This window comes from Lolium rigidum, unplaced genomic scaffold (assembly GCF_022539505.1).
Source record: "Lolium rigidum isolate FL_2022 unplaced genomic scaffold, APGP_CSIRO_Lrig_0.1 contig_66470_1, whole genome shotgun sequence".
NCBI lineage: Eukaryota > Viridiplantae > Streptophyta > Magnoliopsida > Poales > Poaceae > Lolium > Lolium rigidum.
In genome coordinates this window covers 5,394-13,647 of record NW_025901295.1, presented here as the reverse complement: position 1 = coordinate 13,647, position 8,254 = coordinate 5,394, and the positions used below count along the sequence as shown (strand labels likewise).

At 41.9% G+C, this 8,254-nt stretch overlaps 1 long non-coding RNA gene across 1 annotated transcript; it reads right to left on the bottom strand.

Annotated features, from left to right (window-relative positions):
• Nucleotides 1–1,259: 1,259 nt before the first annotated feature.
• On the bottom strand, nucleotides 1,260–7,158 carry LOC124682046. The gene is made up of 2 exons (XR_006996111.1): nucleotides 7,095–7,158; nucleotides 1,260–1,711 (listed from the first exon to the last, which is right to left on the bottom strand). It is a non-coding gene; the product is annotated as an uncharacterized LOC124682046 (long non-coding RNA).
• Between the last annotated feature and the right edge of the window lie 1,096 nt (nucleotides 7,159–8,254).

Below are 8,254 nucleotides of genomic sequence, written 5' to 3'. Positions count from 1 at the left end.
TCTCTACTACTATAATGCACCAGTTTTGAAATTTGAATTGGATTCTCACTCCAGACTCGCGCTAGGAACTGCAGATTCGTTTTTCACCGTTGATTTCGCCCCATCGAATGGTTATAAACAGCTGGATTCGCTCTACTCCCTTCCCGCTCACTCTTCCCGCGCACAGCTTTTGGTAGCTTCTGGACCCTTTCCGACAGCTCCACAGCCCATGCGCTTCTGATTTTTTTATTTGCAAAATAGAACATGTTGCCCGCGGCCCGCGTTTTTGCCTTTCATCCGGCTCAGTGCACACCATCTGCTCCATTCATCAGTTGCAATCCCAACAGTTGCGTCTCGCCATTCTTATCTCATACTCAATACAATTCTATTTTCGTCTCCCTTACACCGTTCCTTGCATCTTCAACGATCTTGCTAGGCTTGGTTGAGCTGAAGTGTCAGCCGTTACTCCTATCTGTAGCATAATACATCCGGATTGGCACCTCTTCGGGTTCTCCAGGCTCCAGCAGCGCCGTCGTATACGTAAGTATACAATCTGTACGTAGACAAGCCTGCCCTGTACAAGACACGTTCTTCGTGTGGAAGGCCAACCCGTAGGAGGAAACCACATGTGAGTCGCTACTTATCTTTGCTTTTTAAGTGATGGCTATGGGTTTGTACAGCTCATTTAACTGCACATGTCATGCTTCTTGTTACCACTGACAGAAGAATCAGTTGGTTAACCTCTGTGATGTAGGAGTATCTGTTACTTTTTGCACACAGGGTGTTTGTCCATTTGTCCAGTCCAGTTTCAGTTACAGATCCTTGATGGTTTGAAATGATAACCGGGTGTAGCTACTTTTTAATTTCCATGGTTTTTTTTTTGGGTTTTCATCAGCAGGAAAATGCACAAGCAATTAACGCGATTCCTTTTTTTTCTTGTGTGTCTTAAGTGTTGACATTGCAGAGCGAAATAATCACCATTTGGTTCAGCTAAGTGGTGCAGTACCAATGGATCCTTCTCAACGCAAACGTTGCCGTGACCGAGCTAGGTACATGAAGATGACACCACATCAGAGAGAAATTTATTTGCAGAGGAATCGGGAGTACAAACGAATGAAGCGAGGTGACAGTGCAAGGAGTGGCAATAACAATGCACGGTCCATAACAGAGGATACCAGTACGAGTGCCAATGGCAACATCCACTTGCCAAATGAATCTTCTACAATGACAGAAGGTGCCATGCGCTACTAAAAATATCATCTTTGTTGTACATAATTATGTGATGATATTGATATATAATTGTGTGCCAGGAAAAGAAATAGCAGTCACTTCGTTACAGGAACCATCTTCAAGCTCTAAGATACACAGTTCATTGGTCCATCAACCAAAGTGCTCGGCAAAAAGGAAACGAGGTTGATGAAAGTATACTAATTTAGTACTAATATTTCATATTTACTGATATTATGGTCTAACTTTGTCTTTGCCATATGATAAACAGTGACCGCAGTTGGTAGGTTTGATGTGTCGGCATCTGAGCAACGCACCCTTCTTCAGACAAACATGTGCCGTCCAAATAATGGTACTCGAGTGAAGATCAGTCCATCTGGAGTATATGTGTCTTCTATTTCTTCAGAGAATCAAGCTGCAGCGGATGCACGAATATGCAACAGAAATAGTGGCCATGGTGGATGTAAGCTCCGATGCACCACTAGCTGCTGTTCCCTGTTGACATCTGAACAAGAAGAGGCATACTTACAAACAAGCCGTGAGTACAAGAGAAGAAGAAAGTCGCAAGGAGCAACTTCCAGAGGTGCACAACATACATCTGATGGAGTAGTTGTTACTAATGAACAAACAACTAGACATACTCTTGTGAAACTACAAGATCATACCAGCCCTTCACATGAAGATCTTATCTACATGCCAAGTGATTCTTTTCCTGTCACCATTCGAGGTAATTTCAGTACCACCTTGTTCTGATTTTACTTAGTATGCTCAAAAATAAAATATTATGTTATCTGATTTTTATGACTCAAAATCAACAGATAATATTAGGGACACTAGGGAGGGGCTTGAATATGACGACCATGATGATGAAAGTTATATGCCTAGCGGACAAGGTAGGTATTTACTAAACTTAAGTCTACAATAACACTTCTAAATATAAACTGTTTTTCTTATATTTTTCAAATAAACAATGCAGGTTTTGAACTCCAATCATATCTAGAAAGGAAAATTGTCCCGAGTTGCCTACGGATGGATCCATATGATCGTATATATCAAAATTTACCCACCAATTGCCATTTTCTAGATCAAGTACCTAACTGTAAACATTGCAATGCAAAAAGGTTCCACTATGAGAGACCAACGTTTTGTTGCATGGGTGGAAAAGTTAAAATAGTAACTCCATCAGTTCCCGATGAATTACGTCGATTGTACACGAGCCAAGATCCAGATGCAAAGTACTTCCGGGATAACATACGTTACTTCAATTCTCACTTCTCCTTTACCTCTCTTGGTGTTGTCTTGGATCAACGATTCTGCAATAATAGATCTGGAGTTTATACATTCCGCGCACAGGGTCAGATTTATCACCCAATCGACCAATTAGTGCCCAGAGATGATGGTCCCAAGCATCTACAACTATACTTTTATGACACTGATGCTGATCTACAACAGAGATTTCGTCATTCACCTAACCTTAATAAAGGTCTCATCAGAAAGTTGGTAGATATACTTTCATCTAATCCTTATGTCCAGATCTTTAGAAGTCTTGGTTCTATTCCAAACCTTCGTGAGTATAGGATTGAGCTCAACACAAATATTGCTTTGGACCAAAGAGTATATAATGCTCCAACAGCATCACAGGTGGCAGCAATTTGGGTTGAGGGAAGTGACCCTCGAGGCCATTTTGACAGGAGTATAATGGTTTATGGTATATCAGACCGTCCACAATATATAAAAGCATACCACGGGTGTTATGATCCGCTATCATATCCACTTCTTTTCCCAAATGGAGAGGTCGGATGGAACTTCAACCTGCCTAGAGTGAGTCGACGTGCAAGGACATCTATAGACAATCAGTTAAATGCTTTTGACGAAGAAGGCAAGTTCATTATCATACGATAATTGGTTAACTGCTCTATGTTTCAACTTTAGAATATCTTACTAACCATATGTTATTTTGGAATAATATGTAGGAATGCAGGAACATAGGTCCGGTTCTTGTGTCTCACCGCGAGAATATTATTGCTTTAAGCTGCAAATTAGACCCGGGGAATTTAACATCCTACTGTTTGGAGGCCGGTTGACTCAACAATATATAGTTGATATGTATATTAAGATTGAATCAATAAGGTTAGCATTCTTGTTACGACCATCCACTCAGATTCTCATAAGAGCAGATTTATATCAAGGATTGGTAGATAGCATTGTTGCTGGTGAAACACGAGCATGTATGACTGGTAAGCGCATTGTGCTCCCTCCATCATTTATTGGAGGACCAAGAGATATGCGTCGCAGATATCTGGATGCAATGGCTTTGGTGCAACGGTTTGGAAAGCCAGACATATTCCTTACAATGACTTGCAACCCACACTGGGAGGAGATAACTAGGGAACTCGCACCAGGCCAATCACCACAAGACCGTCCTGACTTGGTAGCCCGAGTCTTCAAGGCAAAATTAGAGGATTTAAAAGCTCTTCTGTTCAAGAAGAAATTCTTTGGTGAAGTTGCTGCACATGTGCATGTAATTGAGTTTCAGAAGAGAGGTCTACCACATGCCCATTTCTTGATAATTCTAAAGTCAAATTACAAGATAACTAACCCAGACCAATATGATGAGATAATATCGGCTGAAATTCCTGATAATGATAAATATCCTATGTTGCATGCTTTAGTTATTAAGCACATGATGCATGGCCCGTGTGGAGTTCTCAACATAAATAATCCTTGTATGGAAAATGGAAGTTGTAGGTATCATTATCCTCGGCAGTTCGCAGAGACTACACTGCAAGGAGAGGACTCTTATCCAATCTATAGGCGCAGGAATGACGGCCATCGAGTATGCATTAGGGGTGCAGTTCTGGACAATAGATGGGTTGTGCCTTACAATCCCTATCTACTTATGCGATACAATTGCCATATCAACATTGAAGTTTGCTCTAGCATCAAGGCGGTGAAATATTTATTCAAGTACATCTACAAAGGTCATGATCGTGCCTCCTTTGTGATCGAGGCCATGGGAGATGGTGCAGTTGTTAATGAGATTCGTGAGTACAGAGATGCAAGGTTTATATCACCTCCAGAGGCAATATGGAGGATTTATTCTTTCAATCTTAGTGAGATGTGTCCATCAGTTATACAGTTACAAGTCCATTTGCCAAATATGCACCACGTGTGCTATAAAGATTCTGAAAATTTGGAGTATGTGGTCAGCAATGGATTGGCTTCGAGAACAATGCTTACTGAATATTTTAGAATGAATTCTATTGATAGTTATGCCAGGAATTTCTTATACAAGGAATTTCCAGAATATTTTGTATGGGAAAATGGTACTAAGAGTTGGAGACCTCGCAAACAGAGAAAACAAGTAGGGAGACTTGTCACTGCACACCCTGCCGAGGGAGAGCGGTACTACCTGAGGATACTGTTAAATCATGTGAGGGGAGCTACATCATTCGAGGATTTGCGGACTGTCAATGGTTTTGTCTTTGCCACATTCAGAGAGGCCGCAGAGAAAAGGGGTCTGATTGAGGCTGATCGTAGTGTTTCTGATTGTCTGAGCGAGGCTGCGACATTCGAAATGCCTTCTGCACTTAGAAGGCTTTTTGCAACAATATTGGTATTCTGTGAGGTAACAAGTGTTCGTGAACTATGGGAGGAACATTTTGAGGCCATGGCTGATGATTTTCGGCAGGAGAGTGTAAATAATAAAGAATGTCTTGAGCAGATGGTACTTAGAGATATTAGTGCCCTGCTATATTCAATGGGTAAGGATATCAACTGCTTTGATCTTCCGAAAATGACAGATGACACTGGTTTGGCTAGCTCAGTTTGTAGAGAAGTAACTGAAGAGTTGTCTATTCATGTTGATCAAGAGCACCTGGACCTCTATGCAACATTAAATTGTGAGCAAAAATTTGCCTTTGATGAGATAATGAATCATGTTCTGAAGAGAAAGAGTAAGGTTTTTTTTATTGATGGTCCAGGAGGTACAGGAAAGACGCATCTGTATAAGGCTTTACTCGCGAAAGTGCGGTCCATGGGACTAATAGCAATTGCAACTGCAACATCTGGAATTGCTGCATCTATATTGCCCGGTGGTAGGACTGCACATTCCAGATTTAAGATACCAATAAATATTCACGATGACAGTATGTGCAGCTTCAGTAAACAGAGTGGGACTGCGGAACTGCTTCGCAGAGCATCTTTAATTATTTGGGACGAAGTTGCCATGACAAAACGTCAGGCTGTGGAGGCACTTGACAGATCCTTGCAAGATATTACTGGTGTTGGGTCTCCTTTTGGAGGAAAAGTGATAGTATTGGGAGGAGATTTCAGACAAGTTCTTCCAGTGGTGAGGCGAGGCACAAGGGCGCAAGTAACAGACGCTACACTGAAGAGATCGCATCTCTGGAATGATATAAAACAAATAAAGCTATGGCGTAATATGAGAGCACGATTTGATCCATGGTTCTCAGATTTTCTGTTAAGAATTGGTGATGGTACAGAAGCATCAATTGGCCAAGACTATGTGCGCCTACCTGAAGAAATAGTGGTCGCTTACACAGATTCAAAAAACTCAGTTAGTAAGTTAATAAATGATATATTCCCTTCACTTGGCCAGAATGGAGTATCACCGTCTTATATTAGTAGTCGTGCCATTCTCTCCACTAAGAATGAATATGTCGATGAACTAAATGCAATGCTCATTGACCAGTTTCCCGGGGAAGAAAAGATCTACTATAGTTTTGATTCAGCAGTTGATGATCCACATAATTACTATCCACCTGAGTTTCTAAACTCACTCACACCCAATGGTCTTCCTCCACATGTTCTTAGACTGAAGATTAATTGTCCTGTCATTTTACTTCGGAATCTAGATCCGTTTAACGGACTGTGCAATGGAACACGCCTTATCATTAGAGCATTTCAAGAAAATGCTATTGATGCAGAAATCATTGGCGGCCAACATATTGGAAAAAGGGTATTCCTTCCACGAATTCCTTTGTATCCTTCGGAAGATGACGTGCTCCCCTTCAAGTTCAAGAGAAAGCAATTTCCAATTCGTCTTAGCTTTGCCATGACAATTAACAGAGCTCAGGGACAAACTATTCCAAATGTTGGCATCTACCTTCCAGAGCCAGTGTTCTCTCATGGTCAACTCTATGTTGCTTTGTCGCGAGGGACATCAAGACAAACAACAAGAATACTTGCAAAACCAAACAAGGAGGTTGATCGGTCTGGCAAAAGCACCAAAAATATTGTCTACAAGGATGTTTTGATGTAATTCACATACATGTACAGGTATATTGGTCATTGCTATTTCTAATATTGCATTTTTTATTTGATACTGTGTTTACAATTATCATAAGTACAAATAGTGACCTAGGTGCTATACCATTCTGCAGGTATGTACCTAGAGCTGATGATGCCTATGCCGGAGAGATGTTGAGAGTTAATTATCTCTACAATTGCAATATAAAATGAGATGGCAGGCCATGTCACTAATGAATGGGAGAGGATAGTTGTCTAGGGAAATCCCTTTTGCAGAAGAAAGCATAGTTTAATCAGATCAGAAAGCAATACCCTAGATAATGTTCTGTCGTAATTTCTATATACTCTATTTACTCTTAAAGTATTTTTTTTATCTTGTTGTGTGAACTCGGATTAGTACAGTATGTCCGATCTCTATGAGATTGCTATAATCTTCAATCTACGATGTTGGTTTATATGCACAAAACCATACGTGTGGGGCACATGAAATAATTTTAGATAGCAAGTACCCATGATCAAAGAAGGTAACCCCGTTACTGCTAAAATTAGATCAGATGCTACAATCAATGACTAAGTTTTGGGTCATTCTGTAATCGAAATTGGGGGAAAAAACTTACAAATGGAAAGTGGAAGCAACCGTGCAGGGTGAGACTAGAGGCTGGAGCAACGAGGCATGTGCCGCCTTGCGCGCCGACTGCGGGCTGTAGCTGTCGCCACGGAACAAGGGTGACGCGAACGGCGAGCCCAGCCCCGATTGCCGCAGCGGGAACAGCCGGTGGCGCCGCGCGCCGCGTTGCGGTCTTCAGAACGAATCGTCGGGGGCGGACGCGGTAGCGCTCCACTCGGCTCCTGTTACAGTGGGGTTGGCGCAGCTGCGCCCTCCACGGTCAACCTGCCGGCAACGCGGACGTTCCCGGCATCGCTGGCCGAGCTGCGGGCCGCCGTGCGCCTCCGCAGCGGCGGCCACAACTGCGAGGCCCTCTCCTACCACTCCAAGTCAGCGACGGTGACTAGCGGCCTCGCTGATGGGCAACGCCATATGTGCTGCTCCTGTGCGCGCGCTCGGCCTTGGTCAAGGTTTGCCTCCTAGAGCATGGCCCGGCAAGCTTTGGAGATGCACGGAAGAGCCAATGGATTAGGGGATTTGGGTAGCGTCAGCCCACAGTCACAGCTAGACAATAGAAAAGGGGATTTTTCTTACCGTGCTTCCTTTTCACAAGATAGAGATCAGTGTGGCTGGTCCCCATGATTTACTCTTAATTTTTCTCTGTGCGTGATTTACTCATAGATGGACCGACCATTGACAATGGTATTTTACCGTGTGAACCAGGAGCATGAACTGGACAAATAAGTGAGAAAAATGGTTGGATAAATTACGAGTAAGATGTATGGAATGAGATTGGAAAAATTAACCATACCTACATATCAAATATTGAGGTAACAAATTTATATAAAGATAATGGATAATGTATTTTGAAATTTAAAAATTATGGCAGCAAAATATAACATACGCTCGCCGCGAAATGTGTAGGCCACACAAGGTAAGATGGACCTTAATATAACATCTAATCCCAGAAATATACATACTCCCAATGAGGTGTCCACGAAGAAGTGTCATTTCATATTAGGATATATTGCTATTTCGTACTTACTAAAATAATAATTTCAGCAATCTCACATATTGCTCCTTCATTCCTTCTTGTATGGTGTATTAGTTTTCTATAAAAACCAAACTTTGGTCTTTGTGACTAATTTCAACGAAAAATATTATCAACAT